At 42.7% G+C, this 27,218-nt stretch overlaps 1 protein-coding gene across 7 annotated transcripts in view; it reads right to left on the reverse strand.

The window, feature by feature from the left end:
- The window catches only part of SGMS1 (sphingomyelin synthase 1), a 290,635-nt gene that overhangs the window by 178,023 nt on the left and 85,394 nt on the right, over positions 1-27,218 (reverse strand). For all 7 annotated transcript variants that reach the window (XM_027111924.1, XM_027111917.1, XM_027111915.1 and 4 more), the window contains one exon: positions 21,135-21,223. The gene's annotated coding sequence lies outside the window, so the exon portion shown is untranslated. The remainder of the gene's footprint in view (positions 1-21,134; positions 21,224-27,218) is intronic.

Genomic DNA, 27,218 nt, shown 5'->3' on the forward strand with positions numbered 1-27,218 from the left:
ACCGGGAAGGTTCAGTCCTTTAGGTCCGCCCACAGGATGACAAATATCTGCCCGCATTTCACAACAGTTTCTGAATGAGTTGTTCTTAATGAACAACTGAACAAATGAACTTGCAGGCTTGTGTGAAAACAACAAAATGCTGTTTTTCCATAACAGCTGATTAAGAACAGGCTGTCCTAAGTGCAGTGGAGTGAAACGTTCCTTCCTGGTTCCCAGCTCTCAGAGGAGGAAAGAGCAGCTCTGCAGGCTTGGCCTTCAATGAACAAAGCTTGGGGTTCGCCCCCCTGCAGAGACACTGCGGCCATGGTCACTGCCACTCTGACAGCCTGGAGTAACTGACGCCTTAGAGACTCAGGAGGACAGAAGGCCATCAAGATACTTGACGGTGTCCCTGAGTATATTTCACAGAGCAGATTACTAAAATCAGATAGGTTTTGTAAAGAGAGAGAAAGCCAAGAAAGCTGAGTAACTTACACCAACACTCTTGTGCTGTAGCTATAAATCCTCTCATGTTCCTGGGAACCCAGAAGCATGTTATGTCTGCTTTGATTAGAGAGAAGATTCTGAATAAGGTGGCCTATATAAACGGTGACATATTACCTGTCTAAAACCTGGGATATAATCTGACAAGTATAAACACACGTCTAGAATCTACCAAGCAGAATATCTGGAAGCAAGGACAGTCTCACAAAATCCAGGATGTGTCATCACCCTACCTACTTTGCAAGATTCCCAGGCCCCTCCTCTGGAGACTTAAGTCAGTAAATCTGGGTGCTGCCTGAGAATCTATATTTTTAACAAGCACTTCGAGGCGATTCTTATGTTCAGGCAAGTTTGGGGAACACTGGAGTGAGCCAATTATACCCTCTAACACAGTCCTCTTTAAGATACGTCTACATTTAAATCCCATTTAGTAATACCATCAATTATGTTAAGCTTATAAATGGTAACAATAATGAATATGTCTTCCCCTAACCCCTCAAATAATAAAACAATTTTGGTAATACCCATTTTAAAGAAAGAGGTGAAGTAACTTGTACAAAGTCACAAGCTAGTAAGTGATTGGGGGGGAGGGGAGGGGGTGGGATTCAAACAGAGGTGTGACTTCAACAGCTGTACCCATAACCTTTTATTTACATATACAGCCTTCTCTTTCACAAGTATAGATCCTGTTTACAAGTGATAGCAATTGATTTAGAACCCAAAGTAAAAAAGATTTCAGGAAACCATTTATGAACTACTAGTACTTTCAAATTACTGGCTGTGTAGAGACCCAGGGATCCAGCAATATCTCTAACAAAAGGTTTTTATCCTGTGCTGCCCTCAGATTTCTACTTTAAGGAAGTTTGGATCCTAATCTCCATACCTTTCCCTAGCAATTAAAAAGATGCAATCAAAAAGTCAATGACCGCTCCCAGAAAAATAATTAGCTCAAACGAATTACAATGTGCTATAATTGAGCCCCAAATCTGAACAATATATCAGATGGAGGGCTACATGTTTATACTGATCTGTAAAGAATTTTAAAAGATGTGATATTCAAATATTTTCATAACTGCCCTCTTCTATCATTTCTAACACGGAAATTAAAAAGCAAAAAAAAAGAGAAGAAAATCAAACTTTTCTACTCATCCTGCCTAAACAAACAAAAAAAAGACTTGATATGTCAAATGAACAGTGTCACTACGCCTCTTTCTAGCCTCAGGTTAATTAAAAGTCACTCAAGTTTGAAAAGGATATTAAAACCAGAATGAAAATCAAACTCATGATTCATTCAACGAGTATTTATTGAGGGCTTTCTATACGCCAGGCATTGTTCTAGGTGCTATAGACACAGCAGAGAATAAAACAAACAAAAAATCCTGCCTTTAAGGAGCGCACACCTTCCTAAGACGATATATACTCTAAAGAAATAAGAAAATAAACAATTTGTCAGACGGTGAAAGGTGCAGCGGGGAGGACCACTGCGTGGTCCGCAAAGGTTTCCCTAACAAGGGGCCATCTGAGCAGAGGCCTGAGGGAGATGGGGGGCAAGCAACACAACATCTAGGGGGGAACACATCCCCAAAGAAGAAGGAGTGTGTCCAGCAGATCTCCATCCCCGCCCAAACCACAATCCCCCCAAATTTTCTATCTGCTCAGATGGTACCACAGTTCTCCCAGTTGCTCAGGACTGGAACTGAGCTGGGCTCCTTCCCCTCCCTCACATCTCCCATCCTGTCAATCTGGTGGTCCTGTGCACTGTGCCTCCTAAATGTTAATCTCCATTCCACACTTGAGAAACAGGCCATCATAATAAACCTGGATGGCTGCAGAAGCCTCCAAACTGGTCTCCCCATTATTTTTTATGCTCCTAGCCCCCAAATCTAAGCTCCACTAAGAAACCAGAGTGATCTCTTAAAAACACATATGAAATTGCATCAAGGCCCTTTTCTAGCTCAATCCTTCCCACTGCTCTTTGGAATAAAATCTGGATCCTGTTAACATATACACACTACTATATATATAAAAAACAGATAATCAATGGGGACCTACTATATAGCACAAGGAACTCTACTTAATATTCTGTAACGACCTATATGGAAAGGGAATCTGAGGGAGAATGGATATGTGTGTATGTATAACTGAGTTACTTTGCTACGCACCTGAAACTAACACAACATTGTAAATCAACTATACTCCAATATAAAATAAATACTAAATTAAAAAAAAAAAATCTGGATCCTGGATGTCCAGCCCCTGCCAACCTCTCTGAACGATCCATACCCCTCTGTTCCCAGAGCTTGCTGGCCTCTGAGCTACCTTGGCCTTCCTGCAGTCGCTCTAAGGAGCCTAGCTCCCTTCTGCCTTTGCCCATGTGTTCCTTCTGTCTGGAGAGACGCACTCATCTCCCCTGGCACACTCCCCTCTCATCCTTGAGATCTCAAGCTAGAAGCCACTGCCCCAGGGTGATGTTCTGATCTCCCTATCACATGCGATCCTGCACTGCACAATAATTATACACAGTATTTCTCCTAGCACCATCACAACTATAATTAAATCATTATTTCTATAATTTAATGGCTGCCCTGCTCCAATAAACCAATCTCTATGGCGACAAGGACTACATCAGTTGAATTCATTTTTGCATCTCCAAATGTCTTAAAAATAGCAGAGTTCAATACATACTTGGGAAGAGGTTAAGCCTTCCTCCTTACACATCCCTGTATTCTCTCTCAAGGAAAACAAAGAGTTGCATTTTTCCTCTGCATCGTCTACGCCTCATAAATTTGTCTTCTAATAACAAAAATTAGGAACCATGAAAAAGCCATGTTGAAATAACAAAGTTCCAAACTGAGAAGCCCCAAGTTGAGCCATCTGGACCACTTTTTTTTTTTTTTTGGCGTCGCCACTCGGCGTGCAGGATCTTAGTTCCCCGACCACGGATCGAACCCTCACCCGCCGCAGTGGAAGCACAGAGTCTTAACCACTGGACCACCAGGGAAGTCCCTTGGACCATGTTTGTTTTTAGCTTTGTTTCATGTTATAGAATCATCTTCCTAAAGGGAAGCCCAGTAAGCAGAGCCCACCCACTCCTCAGACCTCACAGGTTGGTCACTAACTCCTCAAGGAGCAAATTAAAGTAACAAGAAAGAACAGAGAACCCTGGGAGGAAGGACTTCCCACTGGTCCACAGTTATCAGAATCTTTTTCACTGTAATTAAGGCTAACGGGAGGCACTCGCTCTATGACAAGAAGTAAAGGGGTGTTGCAAGGCCCTCATACCACGCAGCTTACAGTTAACGGCGGCCACACTTAGCTGCACCCTAACCAGGAGCCAGCCACTTGGCAAAGTGCTCTCCTCGCACAGCACCTCATTTAACTGAACTGAATCTTGGCGACCACCCCACGATCCAAGTGACTTTATCCCCATCTGATCACGGAGGCCGAGGAGGTGAAGTCACTTGCTTGGGCTCACAGAGCTAATAAGTGCTGCGACCCAGGAATCAGAAGCAGCTCTGTTGGGCTCCAAATCCTCAGCAAAGTATGTCATTTGGGACCCAGGGTCCTAGTACCAGTGTACCAGTACCCAAAGTGCTGGTACTGAGTGCGAATCACTTGGCTGCTCTGGTCCCAGCTCCCTGGCTCACAGGACCAGAGAAAGGGAGTGACTGGCACAAGATCACACAGCCCGATGGTAGCTAGGTCCAGCCAACAGTTCCATCCCTGTCAGATGGTCCTTCTGACAGACAGCACCTCCCCTCACAAAAGATCCCTAAAATCCTTAGAATAAATGCTCCAAGTTCAAGCTTTCCTAAGGAACGCTGTAATGTTATAAAAATCCTAAAGTAGCCCTTAGAGTTCAGTGAAAGGAAAACAGAAGGACTTTATCACTCTCCTTTCTTGCAGCTGCCACTGGTCTGAATTCACACAAACAGCCCCTTGTCTCTGTGCTGCCATGCAGCTCTTCTAAGCGACAGAAGCCCAGGAACACAGAGGCCCTGGGCCCAGGCCAGCTAGAGCCGAGCTAAACAGGCTAAAAAGCAGGCGGTTCTGACACCCTTTAATCAACCACCATTCACTCTGGAGAAGCAATACACACCATTTTGCACACACTTCTGTACGAGAGCAAGTGGAATAAGGCCTGAGCCGTCGAAGTCACCCGTGCACCCTGAACAGCACACAGCACCCTGATTTTTATGATCCCGGTGGCAAAACCATCACTGCATCCAGGTCAGTTTACCGTGGACTCCAACCCCCTTGCCCTCTTCCAGAATGAGGCGGCTAACAGCCAGCAGCCTGGTATACACCACCTACCGGCCACCGCTGGGCCTGCCGGGGCAGACCAAGGCAGCAACTATATGCACCTGGTGTGTGGAAGCTCTTCTGAAGAAGCACCCCTAAATGGCCTCATCTAGGGGCTTCAGGAGCTTCAAACACCAACATGCAAACATCCCAGAGCAACCAGTGCCAGGAGAACTTCTGTTGTGACAAGGCCTCCAGACCAGCAGCTGCCCTGGTTACCGTGAGCCCCAGCTCAGCCTGGGACGGACGAGGCCCACGTCATCCGCCAAGACAGAGCCCATCAGGGACGACTCACGGAGGGCTGGCTGAAGGTGGACTCACCCACTCGCTGCAGACCCAGCTGCCCAGCCAGAGCCACCGGCCACAACGCGTGACGCCCCCGAGGGTGCTGTGCGCTAGCAGTGCTCCATTTAAAACTCGTTAAAAGCCACTCGTTCTGTGAGACCTTCTGTTAAGTGAAAATAATGCCTATGAGGGCACCTCAAATATTCAAAGAGCTAAACAATCTAAGGGTATCAAGAGGGTCACCATCTGGGTATGCTGCCCACACTTGAGGACTGAGATGTAGGGGATATAACTTTAAGAGGTCCCCACTGTCCCTGAAGGAGGAAGGGTGATGTGAACCCTAGAGCTGCAACCTGGGGCAAGTTACACGAGCTTCTACCGCTCACTTCCCTCAGCGGCAGATTGGGGTTAACAACCGCTCTCTCGGTACCACAGTGGAATATCACGTGAAAAAAAGGAAGTCACCCTCTGGCACAGTGACTGGCACATAATAAACCGTAAACAAATGCTCGCTTCCTTCTTTAAGGCTTTTAAAGAGCTTACTTTCTTCAGCATTATGCATTCCTTTTCCCTTTTATTAATTTCTCAAAATCTTCTTTCAAAACTAACAACCCACAACTACTCTAATTCCAGCAGTTCAGTTTATTTTCCTTAAGGACATGTGTGGAAAAGAATGTCAAGATGTATGTCCAATGATGGTCACTCCATCATTATTTGTGACCTTCAAAAAAAAGTAACAGCTACTAACTAGAATCCAATTACAGCACTTACAATAAAACAGGTAGCTCAGTGAATGCTAATAAAAGGAAAGTGCTTTAAAGTATAGCTTTACATAGTATGATCAAACATGGGATTAAAAACTTAAATAAACATATATAAATAAATATATATTACATATATGCTAGCTTTGGTATCCAAATAATTTACCAGTGGGAAGGACAAAAGGAATAAGGGTGGGAGGATGTGGTAGGCAAAATAACGGCCCCCCGTCCACATCCTAACCCCCCCAGAACCTGTGACTATGTTACCTTACACAGCAAAAGGGGCTTTGCAGATGTGATAAATTAAGGATATTGACATGGGAAGAGTAGCCTGGATTATCCAGGTGGCCCCAGTCTAATCACATGGGTCCTTAAAATCAGAGACCCTTTCCTGGATTTGACTACAAAAAAATGGTCGGAGAGAAGATGGAGGAAGAGGCCATGGGCCAAAGAACACTGGCAGCCTCTTGAAGCCAGGAAAGGGCAAAAGCCTCGGACATGTTGATTTTAACCCAGTGAGACCCATGCTGGGCTTCTGACTTGCAGAAGCATTAAGATAATAAATTTGTGTCGTTTCATAACATTGACGTTGTAGTAATTAATTATACCAGCAATAGAAACTAATAGAGGGGGTAAATTACTTATAATTTTATATCTTTCCTGATAATCTGAATATTTACTGTATACACTATATATATACAAATATATTGCTTTTACTTTAACACTTATTTAGTTGGGGAGGAAGGGAAGAAATTCTTTGCCCCATTTCAATGTAATGATTCCCTGATCACAAAAGCTTTCATACAGCACTTGTCTCCTCCTGCCTGAAAAATTGGGCGCTCTCTTTCAGGACCAAACAAAAGCCTCCTTACACACCAAGGCCCGACTCAAGTGATGCATCCCAGGTCAGGGCCTCCTCCTTAGGGGTCTCCCCTACAGCTGACCTTAAGGGGGCTGCACAGAGCTCTGTCAACCCTGCTGGATGGTGAGCTCCTTAAAAACAGGGCTTGAGGCTTATTTGCCTGTGTAAACCCAACCCCTCATAACACGCATAACATGTGGTTAATGATTAAGTGTTTGCTCAGCTGAAAAAGACTACTGGATCACATTAAATCCAAGCCAATCTAGTAAACCCTGGTTTTAAATTAACAAGGAGCCTTCTGCTGGGAAAAGACTGTTGTAACCTCACATGCATTATCCAGCTATCTATTCCATAAAGGTAGAAGTTATATCCTTCAACCTCACAAATCACAGTTAACAGATCATAGTTAAATCCTCCTTCAAAATCAAATTTTGAGGAGACTTCCCTGGGGGTGCAGTGGTTAAGAATCCGCCTGCCAATGCAGGGGACACAGGTTCGAGCCCTGGCCTGGGAAGATCCCATGCTGCGGAGCAACTGAGCCCGTGAGCCACAACTACTGAGCCTGCACCCTAGAGCCTGCGTGCCACAACTACTGAAGCCCACGTGCCTAGAGCCTGTGCTCCGCAACAAGAGAAGCCACCGCAGTGAGAAGCCCGCACACCCCAGCAAAGAATAGCCCCTGCTCGCCACAACTAGAGAAAGCCCGCACGCAGCAACGAAGACCCAACGCGGCCAAAAATAAATAAATAAATAAATTTTTTTAAAACTCAAATTTTGACTTCGATTTACAAAGGATGGTGGTTATCAAGAGATACTGCTTCAGAGCTCCAGGGCATTGAATTTACAGTCTGAATCTTCTAGTTCCTGCTGTAGACATTTGTGAGTTATATTTAAACTATACTGGCTGTAGTGCTGAAGTTAGCCTTCCTTCCTCCCGTCAAATCAAAACACTGGGTTTCCCCAATAGGATATTTTCTCATCCATTCTAGGGGAAAAAAAAAAAAAAAATCACAGCACAGTTGTTATGGCTGAGATTTAAAACAATCCAAAACAGAAGTCTATTCCATTAATGACTGTTTTAATGGCAAAGAAGCCAGGAGAGGAGACAGAGTGACATGTGATTAAATATTCACATACTAAAGACTGCATCCGCTAAAGCAAGAACCAGAAGCTTTTGTTTTAATATCCCAGCAGCATTCTGTTTAAAAAGATTAGAGCATCCATCTCTATGGTGACAGTTATTTCCATTGCTCAATTAGAGGCCAAAGTACTGAAGAGGTTACGCTCCTGTGTTTGAACGAGACATCTCATATAACCAATGACTTCACAAATCCTTACAAATCGTGGACAAGTGACAGACACTGAATTCTTCATGGGTATTTAAGCCAAAGAACATCATTAATTATTCATTTTTGTTGGTGGTTGTGTTTTCATCTTAAAGTCAGATTTACTGGGGTATAATTTACATGCAATAACTTGTCATTTTTAGGTAACAGTTCTATGAGTTTTTACCAAAACATATAGTCATGTAATCATCACCACAATTGAGATACAGACTATTTCATACATTCCAAAAAGTTCCCTATGCCCTTTGAAAGTCAATCTTCTCCCCCATTCCCAGCCCCTGGCAACCACTGATCTGTTTTCTAACCCTATACTTTTGTCTTTTCCAGAATGTCATACGAATGGAATCATACAGTAAGTACCCTTTTGAGTCATACAGAATGTACCTTTTTGGCTTCTTTCACATAACATAATGCATTTGAGATTCTTCCAGATAGTTGTGTTTGTTCTTTGTTAGTACTGAGTAATAGTCCATTGATGTCCAGTTTGTTTATCCACTCACTTGTTGAAGGACATGTGAGTTTTTTTCAGTTATGGGCAGTTAGAAATAAAGCTGCTGCTGGCTATTCCCTGGCTGTCCAGTGGTTAGGACTCTGCACTTTCACTGCGGAGGGCCCGGGTTCAATCCCTAGTAGGGGAATTAAGATCTCGCAAGCAGTAAGGCACAGCCAAAATAAATAAATATTTAAAAAATAAAGCTGTTGCAAATATTAGCCTACAGGTTTCTGTGTGAACAGAGGTCACTCCTCCTGGGTAAATACCTAGGAATGAAAGTGCTATTTTGTATGGTAAGTATATATTTAACTTTGTAAAAAACTACATGTTTTCCAAAGTGGCTGTACCATTTTACATTCCCACCAGCAATGCAAGAGAGTTCAAGTTGTTCTGTATCTTTGTCAGCACTTGGTAATATCTATTTTTGTTTCATTTGCCTTTTTTTTTTTTTTTAGCTATAGGTATGTAGTGGTATCTCATTGTGTTTTTCTTTTAACCTTTGATTCTGAAAAAAAAAAAATTTTTTTGGCCACGCCACACATCTACGGTTAGTTCCCCAAATAGGGATTGAACCCGCGCCCTTGACAGGGAAAGTGCAGAGTCCTAACCACTGGACCACCAGGGAATTCCTGAAATAATTTTAGACTCACACAGAAGTTGCAAAAACAGTGGAAAGCTCCCATGTATTCCCCTCTTATCTTACATAACCACAATATAAGTATCAAAAGCAAGAACTTGACATTGGTACAATACTGTTAACTAAACTACAGACCTTGTTCAGATTTCATTAGTTTTTACATGTACAGTTCCTGTCCCCTTTTTTTGCATACAGTTCTATAAAATTTTATCACATGTATAGATTCATATAAACACTACTACAACCCGGATATAGATCTGTTCCATCAAAGCACATTCTATTTTGAAAAGACCTTTTCGGTTTTGCAAACACCATCTGCTGGAAGGGACTTTGGTAAATGATGACTTTCTTCTGCCCTTTTTCCTTGACCAAATTAAAAGTCTGTTATCCAAAATTAAAAAGAAAGAAAAAGAAAAAAGAAACAGACTCACAGATATAGAGAACATACTAGTGGTTACCAGTGGGGAGAGGGAAGGGGGCAGGGGCAAGATATGAGGTAGGGGATTAAGAGGTACAAACTCTTAGGTATAAAATGGGCTACAAGTATATTGTACAACACAGGGAATATAGCCAATATTTTATAATAACTACAAATGGAGCATAATCTTTAAAATTTGTGAATCACTATGTTGTACACCTGAAACTTACATAATATTGTACATCAACCATAACTCAACTTAAAAAAATGAAAAAAAAAAGTCAGTTATCTATTCTCAGACTGTGCTGTGCAAAGTCTCTGTGTGTTGACAGAGAAGTTCACTTCTCTGGATGGGTGTCTGTCCTGTTCATTCTTTCCTTATTATAGACCAAGCCCAGTGCAGGCAGTATGGATAAAAGGTTGACGAGAAAGCAATAGTTCTTGTCTTTAAAATAACTTGAGTAGAGAGGTATTTACACACACACACAATTACAAACTGAGATAAGTACCATCCATGAATGAAAAGTCAAAGGTCCACTGAAACTAAAACACGATCTGGTTTGGACTGGGAGGACCTTGTGACTTAGCCTCATCCTGAGACTTAGTATTTGAGGCCTTTCCACAGAAATAGGGCATCTAAGTATCTGAGCTGTTGAGCAGTGAGTATGTAACCAACAAATTCTTAGAGCAGAAGAATATAAGGAAGCCCTCCAGCGCTGAGAAACCATACCAAGGACTGCTTATCTTCTTAGGTCAAAGCCTGGCCCCAAAGATATAGAGAATTGGCACCTGCCCATGTGTTACTTTAGGGATATCTACAGCCCTCAATGTTTCTTTCCAACCACCTGCCACAGTGAACCAAATCCACCATTAGAGATCTTTTAGTTATAGAGGTGTCCCTCTGCTCTACACTAGTCACAGTGAAATGCCATCAGCAAAGGGGGACATAGGAAACCCCCACTGGCTTCTGGCTGATGACTGGTATGACCCTCTCCTCCTGTCCCGGGGGCCCACTTCCACATCTTCCAGGGCACAGTTGCTTCCTCTCCCCTTGGGTCCTCACTATAGCTGGTTCATGTTTTTATTAGGAGTAATCTCCGTTTGTTCCCACGTTTCTCTCCCCTTCTCTACCAATAGCACAAACAGTCCGACCCATCTCTGTATCTCCTGGCATCTGCACCCCAGCTCCCATGCACACAGTAGGTGGTCAACAAATGCTTTGTGAATATTCAAGGCACGACTATCAGATTACAATGTGTGAAGCGGGCCCTTGAGGGATTGGATGGGTCTCAACATGAAAGACACCCATGGAGGCATGAGACAGTTGGTGCATTTCAAGAATTGTACCACAAGGTTCTAAATGTAACAGCAGGATGCTTGGGCACTGGACAGAGGGGAGGGCAGGACAAAAGGAGATGTGTGAGGGAGTAAGAGATAAGATGTGCCCACACACGATGAAGCTCAGGACCAGCCCAGCATGACACTTGCCGGGAAAAGGGCAGCTAGACTGGTGGAGAGGAAGAAGGGAGAGGGCAGGCTCTTTCTCCGAGACTTGCTTCCGAGGGCATGTGCCATGAGCTGGGCTCGGGGGGGAGGCCAGGAATTCAAAAAGGAAGTAGGCATGTGCAAAAGCTGCTGTGGGACTCAGCCGGGAAATCAGGAAGAACTGAGAGCAAGAGAATAAAAAAATTCCCCAAAGCAGCTAGTTCGTAGTACATGCTTCTGCCTCTTTCCAGAGAGACTCTAATCTTTTCCTTAAAGTCACACATGGCTTCCAAAACACCCTGGGGCCGTCTGTGCAAAAGGCAATGACCTGTGTCTGAAGGCCTGGGAGTGCTGGCTACAATCCTGAAATGCCTCCTGAGCCAGCCAAGAGGCCAGGAAGTCTCCAGGCCCACTAAAGAGCTGATGAGAAAATACAATAAGGCACTGCTCTTGGCCCTGCACTAGTGGAGCCTCTTACACAGAGAAATTGTACATTCAGTGATTAGTAAATGCAGGAACTGACAAATCAAAACACTCACTGTTTTGCCATCTTAAAACAGTTGTTTTGGGCTTATTTTAAAGTATCAGAAAACTACTCTAGCCCATGTTTGCAAAATCACTAGCTGCTGCAATAAATGACCACATGGCTTTTAACCAAGACTTTCTCTTAACCAGCACCTTGACCTCTGCCACCCCAAGGCAGACCAGGGTGATACGTGGAGTGGACATGAGCGTAAACCCCCTAAAGAGGGGAGGGCACCACGGGCAGCCACGCTTCTCAGGGGCAGCCAGCTCGGAGAGTCACCAGGTGATGATGTGAAATATATTCAAAAACTAATAGGGATACCCTTCTTATCAGCTTTGCTCACAATTTTTCTATTATGCTCATATATGGGTAATAAGTGCTACCATTACGATGCTAGTTGCTAAAAACTTTGAGCTCCCCAGATGCAGGATGCTTAGTACTGGCAGGTCTCGGTCCCGCAAGTTCAGGTTACAAAAAATTGTTTGCACTCTCTGTGTTAACCAGGGTTTCAACCCAATTCCTGGTAACACTGTATATACCACAAGGTACTACAGAAACTGGCAACCACTGGGTGGTTTTCAGGGGCCTCTGGGGAAGAGAGCAAAGTGAGGAAAACAGCCCTTCTCAGCTCCAGTTCAGAAAGGTCACCAGACACTGCAATGACGCTCTCTGGCCCCCAGAGTACTATCAACTGAAAAAAAATGCACAGCCTAAAAGCTGAGAGTTATGTTTTATCCGGAAACCTTACTGAGGACTATAGCCCGGGATGGCAGCCTCGCAGATAGCTCTGAGGAACTCGTTCAAAGAGGTAAGGGAGGAGCCAGAAGATACAGGAAATTTTACTGAAAAAAAAAAAAAAAAAAAAAAATTCTAGTTGAACATCAAAAGATTACACTAATCACAAAAAACAGACATCTCAGGTTAATTTACATATGGGGAAGATGCAAGAGTCTGGGCTTATTGAAATCATTCCTTTGATATGCATCTTAACTATCTAGGGCCAGTTCCTATTCTTCTGCATCCTGAATTCCCTTCAGGGTGCACCATGGGGGTAACTGCACCCTGACGGCTGGTGGCTTGATGGCTGGCAGCCTGTGTTTTTCCATCCTGAGTTCCCCTCAGGGTACAAGGTCTGGGCAGCTGCAGTGGCCAATGGCTTTATGGCCACAACATCCTTTGTTAAATAAAATGGCAGGCGTCATTCTTCTTGTCCACAGTACTCACCCCAGCGTGGCCTCCAACCAGGCACACGTTTTCCCCAAGTGCTTGAGCCTCTAATTTACCTTCTCTGCTTCTTCTCCAACCCACTCCCATCCCAAACCCAAAACTCCCTTCTCAATCAGTTCAGTCAGGAAACAGACAATCAACGGTGTGAAAGACACAAAGGCTTCTCCCACCTCAGAGGTTGAAATAACCGTATGTGGGATGTTAAAATATCTCCTAAGTCCTCATTCACCCAAAAGCTATTACAATAATTGATTTAAAGATGAGGATGGCACTAAAAATGCATTAAACGCATACCATCAATTAATGAGATCAGTATTAAGCTTTATATTAAGCTCCAAATCATGCCACTTAAGCCCCAACAGTTTTACTGTATTTATATACATTTTTTTAAACTATAAGCTCTTTAGCACAAATATTCCTAACTGCTCTTTCACATCGTAAATTGGAACTGGGTTATTCTTCAGCAACAGGATGCTGCCAGGGAGAAGTGGGAACTGTTTACAAAATGACCAAGAGGAAATGTCACTCCCCTTGTACTTTCAAACCCATAAAGAACAACTATGAATCAAAGCTGGGCTGAAATCGCATTTCACTTCCAACTGTACTCCTACCCAAGGAAAGGAAGCACATTGTTAAGTTCAAAAGACCCAAACATGACATCAAAAAGCTGCCTGTGAGCACCAAACAAAAGATATTTCATATAATTAACCTACAAATGCTAAAAATGCAGTTATGACTCCACCTATATGCCATTGTGTTCCATCGTAGGTATTTCTTTCTTTTTTTTTTTTTAATTAATTAATTTATTTTTGGCTGCGTTGGGTCTTCGTTGCTGCGTGGGCTTTCTCTAGTTGCCGCGAGCGGGGGCTACTCTTTGTTGCAATCCGGGGGCTTCTCATTGCGGTGGCTTCTCATTGCAGAGCACAGGCTCTAGGCACTCAGGCTTCAGTAGTTGTGGCACGCGGGCTCAGCAGTTGTGGCTCGTGGGCTCTAGAACACAGGCTCAGTAGTTGTGGCGCACAGGCTTAGTTGCTCCGTGGCATGTGGGATCTTCCCAGATCAGGGCACGAACCCATGTCCCCTGCATTGGCAGGTGGATTCTTAACCACTGCACCGTCAGGGAAGTCCCTTTCATAGGTATTTCTAAAGGATGCAGTCTAAGTGAAATGCCCATTTTTCCCAGCTAATGTGAGGACAAGGAGAAGGGAAACCAAATTTTGGCAATTGTCTACCCACCATGGGTACCAAACTTTGATATAATAAGAATTTGAGGGCTTCCCTGGTGGCGCAGAGGTTAAGAATCTGCCTGCCAATGCAGGGAACACGGGTTCGAGCCCCGGTCCAGGAAGATCCCACATGCCGCGGAGCAACTAAGCCCGTGCACCACAACTACTGAGCCTGTGCTCTAGAGCCGGCGAGCCACGACTACTGAGCCCACATGCCACAACTACTGAAGCCCGCGCACCTAGAGCCTGTGCTGTGCAAGAGAAGCCACTGCAATGAGACGCCCGTGCACCGCAACGAAGAGTAGCCCCCACTCGCTGCAACTAGAGAAAGCCCGCGCGCAGCAACAAAGGCCCAACACACTCAAAAAATAAAATAAAATTTAAAAATATATAAAAAAAAGAATCTGAAATTGCAAAATGTCTCTTAATATCCATTCTCCCTTTCTTCCTTAATAACAGAACCCTCACTTTTTAAAACTGGCCCCTAGAATAAGAAGCAATTCACAGACTCTTTTGCAGCTAGGTGTGGCCATGTGGCTATGTTCTAGCCCAGAAGTTCTCCAAGTGGGGTCCTCCCAAGAGGCCTATCTTTTAGGTAATCCATGAGGCCAAAACTATTTTTTATAATAATATTAAGATGATATTTGCCTTTTTAATGTTCTTTCTCTGTGAGTATCGGGGGAGTTTTTCAGAGGGTACATGACACCTTATGCCACAACAGACTGAATGCAGAAGCTAATTCGAGAATCCAGGTACTTTCTATGAAGCCAGACATTAAAAGAGATTTATAAAAATGTATAGCAGTGGTAGTCTTCTCACTAATAGTTGGAAAATAGTTATTTTCCCCCCAAAAAAGTAATTTATGCTAACCTGTGATCATTTATTATTTTAAAATAAATTAATATTTTTAAAATTTCTCACTTTTAATTTCTAACAAAATATTTGCATTAGTTTCCTATTGCTGCTATAACAAATCACTACAAATAGGTAGCTTAAAATGACACAAATTATAGTTCTGGAGGTCAGAAGTCTAAAAAGGGGCCTTCCAGGGCTAAAATGAAGACGTTAGCAGGGCTGAGTTCCTCCTGAAGCAGGGGAGAATGTGTCCCTTGCCTTTTCCAGCTTCTGGAGGCCACGATGGGGAGGAAGGCGGAGCAGCAGATGAAGCATCGCTCGCCCTGCGGCTCACCTCCTGCTGTGCGGCCCGGCGGGGGGGGTGGGGCTGGGGACCCCTGCTTTAAGGTAACAGTCATGGCAGGGACAGAGAGGGGCTAACCCTTGTTTGCGTAAAGGATCAACAGGTCACATATTTCCCATCCTTGGGGCCAAGGAGACACTGTACCTGCTCAGAAAGGCTCTTCGGGGGTCAAAAAGGAGGGGGCACCACCCCATAATATGTGATGCCAAGGCCCCCCACAAGCCTCTGGGCTGGAATCCATCTTGGAAAAAAAGTTGTGCACGCATGTTGGGGAGGCTAGGGCGGGTCAGGTGGAAAAAGAAACCAGATAATTGGCCAAAGGTAAACAAAGACCCGGAAGAACTGACCTATATAAGTGACTTAACCGCCTCTTCACTGCACTACCCCTCATTAGGAAGGACGCCCACACCCTCTCTCTCCGGGTGTGCATCTCTGCCTTGCTTCTGTCTTAACTAAACAAACTTGTTTCTCTGCGTGCTGTCCCACTTGTTGTTGTGCTATGTCTCTAATAATAAACTTTTTACCTGTTTTTACAGTTTTTGCCTCCTTGAGAAATGCATTTTTCAATGGGGGAAAGGGCCAGGAGAATTTTGCTTCTAGCCTCTAGCCCCTGGTGGACCAGCAGCTAGGATTCTGCTTTTCATCCAGGCTACCCAGGTTCAATTCCTGGGCCGGGAACTAAGACCTCGCTTCAAGCCACCTCTCACTGCTGTCTCTCGGAGATCACTGCCTCCCTCAAAAGGACTCATTTGATTACACTTGAGTCCACTTGGATAATCTAGGATAATCTCCTCACCTCGAGATCCTTAATGATCACACATACAGTCTCTTTTGCCATGTAAAGTAACATATGCATCTGTTCTGGGGATTAGGAATATAGACATCTTTGGGGGCTATTTCTCTGCCTGCCACAGAATGCTAGCTACAACTCATACAAGCAAAGCTCTTTGGGTCCCTCAGTCATTTTTAAGAGTATAAAGGGTCCTTACACCAAAACATTTGAGAACCAATTGCTCCAGCATATGAATAGATTAGGTGGGAAAACTAAAACACAGAAAAGCTCAGTGATTAACCAAAGCCGAACAGCCTGTAAGCAGACATTCAACTTGAAGCCAGGTGTTCCGGCTACTGATGAACCTCGTACGGCTCCCTCTATGCCGTGCTTCCCACCCCGAACACCCGGACTGAGACAAAGGCAAATAAAAATTAATTTTGTGAGCATGTTTGCAGGCATCAGACAAAGGGCGTGACAACAAGCATTCAGATGTGAACTTGGTGAGCAACAGGGAAGGCAGGTTGGAGGAGAAGGTTTTTAAAACAATCTTACTTTTCAAAACCTTCTTTAGAAATACACAAATTTATGATGTCACGTGAGAAAGGAGGAAAATGTTACAAATGGCCAAGTATTCCAGTGCCGAGCCTGAGAGAGGTAACTGTTCTTCATCTAGAGGAGCACGATCAGGACCATAGCTCATGAGACCCAGGGAGCGTGTGAAACAAAACACAGCTCTGGATCACGTGATGGGGCCTGGTGACCAAACTCAGATTTATGGTCACTCGTCTCGACAACGTCTGCCAAGCCCCAGTTTTGACGGCCTAACTGAAAAGGACACCTGAAAGACCACGTTCTTGGGCTGTCCCTCTGCACCCTTTTGATACAACCAGAGCCACAATTTTGCAGCAGGAAAGAAACTGCACTCAGGTGAACTGTGTTCAAATCAAGCTAATGACCCAAATCACAGCCTTCAAGGGAATATACATATTTACAGTTAAAAGAGGGAAACTGGGAGGCTCAAAGGACCAGTTCTTGCTCTACCAAATGAACTGCCTGGCCCAGGCCACAGAACTGGGGGTGGTGGTAATCAGACCCATGCAGTGTGCACCTGTGAATGATGGCTCTCCAGCCTAGAAGGCCAGGCAGGGCCTCCTCAGGAACCACTGGCCTCACCTGGTAAACTTCTCCAGTTCTACTTCATCTCTTTCCCAGCTCTCCAGCTGAAGTTTCTAGACTGCTCAGCTAACTAAGCCAAACCAGCAGTAGTACCTGAACTGCCAGCCAATAACCCAAGCATATGAGGACACAGAGTAAGTAACCACTCATTAGAATTTGTTATCCAAGGGAGGAAAAGCCACAGAATTATCTGGTATTTATATCTTCCAAGTGAAAGTATGGGTCCCACAGAAGGCAGTCCCTCAAAGAATCTCTAGTCACAGAGCTCAGCATTCCCTGGGAATGTTTTCACTGCCTGCTTTTTCTAGGATTACACTAGTATTACAAAAATACAACCTGTAACCTACAAAGATTTTGCAGATTAGAAACATTCCTAACATGTCACTGTTGTCACAAAATCCTAATCCACACACCCCTGTCAAATCTGTGTAGCCTCTGAAAAGGTATGATTGCCTACAGGTGATGTTTCTGCTGCAGAATGACTAAAAAACTATCAAATCAGCATTCTCAGTTGACATCTATTTTGAAATAATTTTTTTTTCATGTGCCAAAGCACAAGGCAAGTTAACATTTTATAGACCAAAAACTTCAAGCTGCTTTCTATGTCCATTAAGGGGATATAGAATGTAAGGTCATGGAGTTTACAGAGATGATGCCCCTTATTCACAACAGCAAACATCTATTTTCTCTACTCTCCATCTGCAGGCAGAGATCCACATTATCTAAGATACCGAACAGAAAGAAAAATGACACTTTAACAGAAAATAGACTAGAACTCTGTTCTTATGAGTTACTCTAAAAGTAGTGAATACTGTCTTCTTCCAACTTCCAAGAAGTAAATATTCAATGGATCAACTAGAAAAAGAACCCAGGCAAAAGTGGAAGGATAGAGTATGTGATATGAATACAGATGTGGTTTACCTGGCTTTCAAAGAGATCAGTATTTCATTATTTTCCAGTCCCTTGGTGAAATAAAGTAATTTACCATGTAAAGTTTAAAGGATTTAAGAAAACTGATAGGGCTTCCCTGGTGGCGCAGCGGTTGAGAGTCCACCTGCTGATGCAGGGGATGCCGGTTCGTGCCCCGGTCTGGGAGGATCCCACACGCCGCGGAACGGCTAGGCCCGTGGGCAATGGCCGCTGAGCATGCGCGTCCGGAGCCTGTGCTCCACAGTGGGAGAGGCCACAGCAATGAGAGGCCCACGTACCGCAAAAAAAAAAAAAAAAAAAAAAAAAAAAAACTTTCTAACACATCCGGTAGCTCCAGGTAGAGAAACAAATCCCAAGAGGTTAAGAACAGTGCACTGAAACCTAAGCAAAGAAGAGAGCAGCAGTCACCCTGGAGACAACTACAAATACCAGCAATGAAATGAACAGGGCATCTAGACCTTTAGCTTTCAGCCAGGTGGGGAAAGCCCAACCTGAAACCAGGAATTCCAAAGGGAACAAAAGTGGTCCTGGTCCTGTAGCATCCTCCTGGCTCCAAATTTCAAGAAGTAAGGTCTCAAGATTCCAAGACATAATTATCAAAAAAGCCAAAAAAATTTATATCAAATAAGATATAATTATCAAACAAATACATAATTAAAATTCACCATGCACACTAGGAAACAAGCCACAGAAACAGATTTAGATCACCAAAGATTTCAGATACTGGCATTATCAAATACAGAATATGAAATAGCTCAGTTTGGTGCTGTTTAAAGAGATGAAAGATGGAGTAAAAAGAAAATGAGTAAGCAAAAAGACACCATCAAAAAAATATTCACACAGGTTTGCAGCAGCAGCAGAACCTTTAGAAATGAAGAAATATAATCACTGAAATTAAAAACTCAGTGGATGGGTTAAATAAAAGATTCAACACAGCTGAAGAGAGAATTACTGGACTGAAAGCTAAATCTTAAGAAATTACCCAAATGAAGCAGAGAAAGACAAGGAAGAAGATATCCAATATGAATTAAAAGACATGAAGAATAAAGAGAAGTCCTAACATCTATTTAATCAAAACCAGAAGGAGACAATAGAGAAAATGTAGGAGAGACAGTATTCAAAGCATTAATAGCTGAGAAATTTTCAGAGCTGATGAATGATGTGAACTCACAGATACATAAATCACAACAAATATAAACAGGAAGCTGTACATAAACATGTTGTAGTGAAACTGCAGTAATCCAACAACAAATAAGTAAGCCAAATCATCTACTAAAGAATGGCAAATGAAAGATTAACAGATTTAACAGCAAAACTGAAAGCCATAAGACAGTGGAATGGTATATTATACACTCACAATGCTGGGAGAAAAATAACTGTCAGGTAAGAACTCTGAGAGTGAAATAAAGACATTCTAACATAAATCAAAACTGAGAGAAGTTACCACCAAAATATTTTAAGGAAAGAAAATTCTAAAGAAGGCAAATCTCACCAGAGAAAAGGCAAAGGACAGAAGAAGGGAAGAGAAGCAAGATATAGTAAACACAGAGATAAAGTGAAACAAATACTATCTCTAATAACAATTGTCTAATTTGTATGGTGAAACATATAACAGAACTGACTGAAAAGAACACATAAGTACAGAAGAACACAGTCTTCATTAGGTGTCCTATGAGTTTTGTATTATTCTGGAAGGGGATAAGAGGACCTTAACTACTGATTAACTTTAAAACTATTAAGTGTACACAGTGTACTTTCAGGGTAATCATTAGAAGAATAGAAAGAAAATGCATAATTTCCAAATGAACAGAGAAAATATACTGAATGAGAACACAAATCAACAAAAACTTCAATCAAAGAGAATGAAGGTTAGCAATGAAACTGCAACATAGTTAAAAGAGAGACTGTTAGACTACATTTCAAAAACCAAAACCAAAAAAAAAAACCAGAAACAAACAAAACTGCACTAGCCATGCAAGAAAAGACTGAGAAGTTTCTCTACATTAAAGTCATAAACTCTGTTGTCCAAAGGACACTTAAAAAAAAAAGATGCTCAATTTCACCATTAATTAGGAAAATGTAAATTAAGACCACATGATATACTATTTTATACTCACTAGAACGGCAACAAAATACCACATGTTGGAAGGAAATGGAGCAACAGATAAACTATGATAGATTTTCAGAATAGAATTTTATTTAACAATAAAAATTAATTTAGTACCATTAATGTAACAAGTGAATCTTAATTCAACTGAGTGAAAAAAAATGAAAGCTGCAGAGTATTACATGCAATATATTCTTATCAAGCCTAAAAACAAGTAAAACTAGGCAATATATTGTTTGGATATATACATGGGCATAGTAATTATGTTCCAGAATGGAAATCAACTATCAACACTAAGAACACTGTTTAATTCAGCTGAATTTTACTTTTGGTAGCAAGACTTTCTCAGTGAAAAAGTTTCCAGGTTTATGCTCTATGACAAGCTCTTCATCTCATCTCAGACTGATTCTCTGACAAGCACTGGCCTAGACTCTTCAACTCCAGAGAAGGGGAAGACCTAATAACTGTAATCTTCCCAGATAAGGAGTCTCAATCAAAAGCAATTCCAGAGTAAAGGAAATGACTCCCCCAGGCCTCCCTGGAGCCTTCCTCCCTGGTTTACGTAACTTCAGATCTGGCAGGGCCCTTTTCTGTCATTTCCAGTGACTCAGGCAGACTGTTTCCTGTGCCCTTTGTTTTACGCATTTCTCCCACCCTGGCCTGTGTTGCCTTCCTCTTCCAATGAGGAAGCTGGCCTCTTCAATCCTTTCTCCTTCCTTCCCCAAACCACATTGGCCTTTCCTTGGCTGATTTTGACCTTGGGCAAGCTGAAGACCTCAAAGATCCCTCCATCCTTCAGAGCCTCACACACAATCTCAGAACAAAGCAGGAGAGATCCTGAGGAACTTCAGATCCATAAGATGTTTGAGAATGGATGAAACACTGAGTTTGACTTACGTGTTCTTTTATACACTCTCTGCTATCTCCTACTTCACTGTTCTTGAAATTCAGAAAATCCACAACTCCTTCGGTCACTGCAGCTTTGCCTAGAATAATAAAGGCAGGAAATTAGAAAGGAGGCAACCAGAAGGAACCGAGGGTCCAAGCGGAAAGAAACTCTCTTGTATGATCAATCTTGACATTTAAAAGGAAAAAAAGCCACCTGAATTAAGGAAAGTCTCTACCTTGGTCTAAGCCAATTTTCTTCTTTAACTGAAACTATTAATAGTAATTTAACGTTTGTAGAAGAATTCATCATTATTTACAAAGAGATTTCACATGCATTTTCTCATTTGAGCTGTAAGATATTGAGACTAGGCAAGTATTATCTTAAAATGCAGCAGCCAAATTTCCCAAAGGTTAGGGAACTTTCCAGTGATCATTCAGCCAGCAAGCATCAGAGGAGGAATTCGAACCACTTCTATGACTCCTTATTCCAAACTCTTCCACGGCACCAAATGATACAATGGTTTCAATTTGAAAAGCAGTATTATTATTTCTTCTTCCACTAGATATAGTGTCTTAAGCAACAGATATAGAAACGGCTTTGCCTCCTGAATGACAAAGACACTGCCATAGGATTAAACGTTTATTTACCAGAGACAACACAGAGGGTAGAAAATCCATACCAAGTTAGTTAAGAAACACATGTATCTTTTCCACATACCCTCCTTTTCTCTTTAAGTCATAGTTATAGTTGCTGGGCTTTATTTCTCTCTCTCTCTCTCTTTTTTGGAAACAATTTCAAGTTTAGAGAAAAGTTGTAGAATAATAATAGTACAAAGACTGCCATGTACTCTTTATCCATGTTCACTTGCTAATAACATTTAACGTACATACTTAATCATTCACTCTCTCTCTACAGACACACACATTCACTCAACATTTGTTTTATAAGCTTTTTTTTTGGCCGCGCGCCATGCATTATCCTAGGTCCCTGACCAGGGATCGAACCCATGCCCCCTGCCGTGGAAGGTCGGAGTCTTAACCACTGGACCTCCAGGGAAGTTCCTCACTTAACATTTTTCTGTTTCTGAGCCACGTGGAGATAAGTTTCATACATCATGGCTCTAAAAACTTCAGAATTTATTTCCTAAGAATAGGGATATTCTTACAAAACCATAATGTTGTTATTGATCTTAGTAAATGTAATATCGATACAATACTTTAATTGACCGCCATATTCAATTAACCCAATAATGCGTTTTATAGCATTTCTTTTTCCTCCAATTCAGGATCCAGTCCAGGGTAAGGTATTATATTTAGCTGCCATTAATCTGCGACACACAGCACTTTTTTATCTTTTATGACACTGACACTGACACTTTAGAAGAATATAGTCCTCCCCTTTTTTTATATTAATAAAACATTACCATTTTGACTTGTCTGACATTTCCTCATGATTCAATTCAGCCTATGCATTATCAGGCAGAAAACTACAGAGTTTTCTTCTCCTGGTGTCATAGCTGAAGGCATGTGAAGTCTATGTGCCCCTCCCTGGCGATATAAATTTTGATCACCCAGCCAAGGTGCTGTCCAATTTCTCCCAAGAAAAATTATTATTTTTTCCCTTACATCTAATAAGTAATCTGTGGGGAGACACTTTAAGACCATGCAAATATCTTGTCCCTCATCAAAATGTCCCCCTAGATTTAGCATCCACTGGTGACCCTTGCCTGATCTGAACTTTACTACCATGGCTACAACATGCTCATGGTTCCAACTCCAGCATTCCCTCCACATTACCATCCAGGACTCAGCAGTCTACACTATTTGTTCATCTATTTGTCAATTTATGATCAGTAAGGATATATGAAGTCCTACTTTTTCAACAATTTATAATTTATCACTGTACTTAATAATTTTGGTGCTCAAACTGTCTCAGATTTAGCCAGTGGGCGACCCTTTAAACTGGCTCCTTTACCTTTGTGACATGCCCCCATCATTTTTTTTTATTTTTCTACTTTTATTTCCTTACTTTCTGACATTAAAAAAAAAGTTCTAGGCTCATCTTGTACTTACTTTGTCTCTGCCCTAGATGCAGACATTTCTCTAAACGCCCTGGGTCCTTTCAGTGGAGAATGGTGTTATACAGACCAAGATCTAGGATAACCCTGTTTGAAAGGCATTGTCTAGTTCCACTGATTACTTTTCATTTTGAATGAGTCACATTTTCCTGCTTCTTTGCATGTTTTTCTGTTATAAGGTTGACAACTGGGAGGTGTTCAGTTTGGTTCTGATGGCAACTAAATTACTGGCAGATCCTCTCAATTCCATCAGGCTTGGTTTTATAATTGGTTAAGATAGGTCTATTTGAGATACGTCCTTGGTCCTAATGCATGACCCTTAATCATAAGGCATGGTCTTTCCGGTGTCTCGGAATGGTGAAGGTGCTCAGCAAGGTCTCTCCACCCTGGCTAGCCCAGAACTCTCCATTTCCCTCCATACTGCATGAACCTTGCTATGGCCATTCTCTTCCCTGCCTGGGAACAGCTGCTCTCTGCTAGGTCTCACCCTGTATGGATACACATCTCAGCTTCTGGGTTCCCCTCTCATAGTTCCCTCCTCCCCAGTAGCCTGCCATACAAATTCCAGCCTCTTCAGCAGCCCTGAACTCTGGAGACCCACCGTGCTGTAACAGGCTCCCCCTCCTTGGTACCCCAGGAAGGGAATGCAGGGAACAGGGAATACGCTCCAGCAGAAAACTAGGGCAAATGTGGGTCTCACCTCATGTGACTCTCTTCTCTCAAGGATCAACGTCCTGGCTGCCTGTTTTCCCGTGACTGACAGTAACTGGCTCGTGTACTGTCCAGTTTTCTAGTTTACTGAAGGAGGGCCAAGTCCAGTACCAGTTACCTCTCTATTTCTCTTGGTGCCTTCAACACTAAGTGATGCTTGTGGGACACAGAGCTGCTCTATTGGGAAGAGTTAAGAATCAAATACTTGGAGCATGTAACAAATGCTCTTTATTTAAACATTTCAAAGAAACTAACAATCTGTTTCTTAGAAACGTTATGTGTTTACTTTTATTGCAGCACTGTGGCAAGAAAAACGCTCTCTAGCAGTCAGGCAATTCTAAATAAAATGACAAGAAAGTGTCTCTGTTCCTTCCGGAAAGCTGATACTCACTTCAGATAGCCAGCTGGCTATCACTCTGACATATATTTCCCTTTATTTCCATAACTCTTCCTCCAAATGGCAAAATAAAACACTATAGTCTAGCCAAAGAATCCAAAGTTAGTTGCTATTCTTTATTTTTCTTGTTTATGTGCATGTACTTAGGGGTGAGGAGAAGACTCCTTTTCATATAAATCATTTTCTGGCATATTTCCATTTCCACTTCTAACCACTGGTGAGAAAATAATCAGAGAAAAAGTAGTCCAAAAGAAAACCTGCAACCCCAGATACAAAGTTAATCAAAAGGAAACTGGCAAACAAGAACAGTATTTTCTTCTCACATGCTGTGAGAAAAGAGGAGTTTGCCATCACAGGAAAATGGAGATTAGGCCTTTCCCTGCACAAGCCAGTGGATCTGAGCCACGGGTGCGTGCACACATGCAGCTTTCCACACGGCGCACCAGGCAGAATGGGGGACGACCCCTTTCTACTTCTTGAGCAGACTTTCTCCATATTGGACATGCACACTGCAGCCCATCTAATTCATTTTCTCTAAAGGAATCGGTGCATGGAAGTTACATCTCTCTTCGGTTTTACTCCAGGCCCCCTAGAACTTAAAGGCGAGCGTCTGATGTAAACGCAGTGTTTATCTGTCCATTTGCCTGCCTCACCGTGCAGGCACTCCCCATCCCCGGGGGACTCTTACATCAGTCTTCTCAGGTCTCAGCTTCTCCGTGTGGACCCCGCTGAGCTCTGTTTCCTCAAGTCAGCATGTGTCCAGCACTCTCATCAAGTGGTTCCCCTTTCTCAGGAATAGAGTCAGAGCCCCTGGGCTTCCCAAAGAAAGACCTCTGCGATCTGCTCCCTGCTCAGCTCTCCCCGTCACCCCCCACAACATGCTATATCCTGTGAATGAAAACCCAAGAGCCGTTTCCCCTTCATGAAAGACCCCTTCCTCCCTTTCTCCTCTTGACTAAATCACTGAGGCTTGATAACCTCTGGGCAATATGTCACGATCACCATTCAAAGCTGGGTTAGTGCCTCGACCTTAGTATCCTCACTGCACCTGTGCTAACCTTTACAATGATAACAATGTTTACTGAGCGCTTACATGTGCTAAGCACTAGGGGCACTTAGCACGCACTATCTCATTGAGTGCTCACACCACCTCTGTAGGTAGGAGCTGTTAACAGTCTACCCTGCAGATGAGCAAGGGGACAGAGAGGGTCAACAGCCTCCCGCATGCCACACAGCCAGTGAGGGGTGGGGCCAAAGAGCTTAAAGGCTTTCTATAAACAGTACTTAACATATTTAACTGAAAAACTGACAGTATAACTGGTGTTTCCAGGGAAAGGCCCAGAATGGCAACAGATGATGACCCTGTGACAGCATTAAAAGGGTAAGAGTAAGATGTGAGAAACTCATCAGAATTCTTTAGAAGAGGATGCCGTAAAGTCACTCGTAAACTAACATCAACTGTGACGCTCATAAAAGAACAAAATATTTCATCAAGACAGGGGACCAGCAATTTCAAGAATCCAGGAATATACACATGGCTCAAGCAAAAAGTATTTAAAAGTAGTGGGGGAAATGGAAAAGGATGTTCTTACTAGAAACAAACAAAAATTGGAATTCCCTGGCGGTCCAGCGGTTAAGACCCTGCGCTTCCACTGCAGGAGCAAGGATTTGATCCCTGGTCAGGCAACTAAGATCCTGCATGCTCTGGGGTGCAGCCAAAAAAAAAAAAAGAAAAGAAACAAACAAAAAAATGTATTAGGTCAAAGATTAAAAGGACTTCTCACAGGGAAGAATCTGGAATATTTGTGTAATTAAATCAATTCTATTCTCAAGAAGCTCATATACTGCACAACCAGTAGGATCGATGCTCCATGTTAGCTAGCACACGAGTAAGTAAGGACTGGGGAACGGGCAAAATCCTGTTGTAGACCATCTGGGCCCTGCATGTCACTGGTCCAGTATGTTCATTCCTGGCCCCAGGTTGTGGAGTTGGGGACCTAACGAAGGAGGCATGAACAGGACTCCCATGACCAGCTGCCCCCCAAATGGCATAGTGTAAAGCAGACAGTATGAGTGTTTCAGTACCATGCATCGCCTCACACAGGGGAGGCGTCTTCACATCGCAGACCCTGACTGTGAAGGAGGATGTACAACTTCAGGTCATAATTAATATCAGCCAGAGTCAGAGTGACCAATGCTGGGCTCCACACTTCTAGAGAAAACTGAGAACAAAACAAAACAGAAAAGGACCAAAAGTAGATGAAACCCACAGGGATGAAAAGTATGAAGCCCACAGGGCAAGTCTAACCTAGGAAAGAGAAAACAAGGAAGACTCCACCATTTAACATCATTTTAAGCACTACCCTGCTGAGAGCCATGGACAGCATTTTTCCATTCCCACTAAAGACAGCATAGAGAAAATAGTTTTAACCTGAAGTATGAAAAGTTTAGCTTCAATGTGAAGACGTTCCTAAAGGCAGAATTTTTAACAAAGGAATATGTAGTTTGTATACCCATGACATGCTTGCTATGATAATTACCAATGTTTGGGGCTCTCATATTTGTATTCAAGTAGTATTGGCGTTATGATTCTGCCTCAGAGAAGTTTCAATAATAACAGATAACACAACTGTTTACTGGGTGCTTTGCTATAGGCTAAAGGTCGCTCAGGGAGACCTGAGACAGAAGCTCAGCTCTGCTTGTGCTGTGGGCTTCACACAGTCTTGCCTGATTCAAAATCCAACCTCTTAACTACAGGGACAAGGCTTACTATTTGTAAAATGGGATAATACCTGCTTCATGAGGCTCTTGGAAAGACTCAGTAAGTTAATCATAAAATATTTAGCCTGTGCCTACCCCACAGTAAGCACTTAACAAATGTTAGCTATTATGATTGACAAATAATTT

This window comes from Aethalodelphis obliquidens, unplaced genomic scaffold (assembly GCF_003676395.1).
Source record: "Aethalodelphis obliquidens isolate GAN/ISIS:26980383/991018 unplaced genomic scaffold, ASM367639v1 scaffold11, whole genome shotgun sequence".
Classification (NCBI taxonomy): Eukaryota; Metazoa; Chordata; class Mammalia; order Artiodactyla; family Delphinidae; genus Aethalodelphis; species Aethalodelphis obliquidens.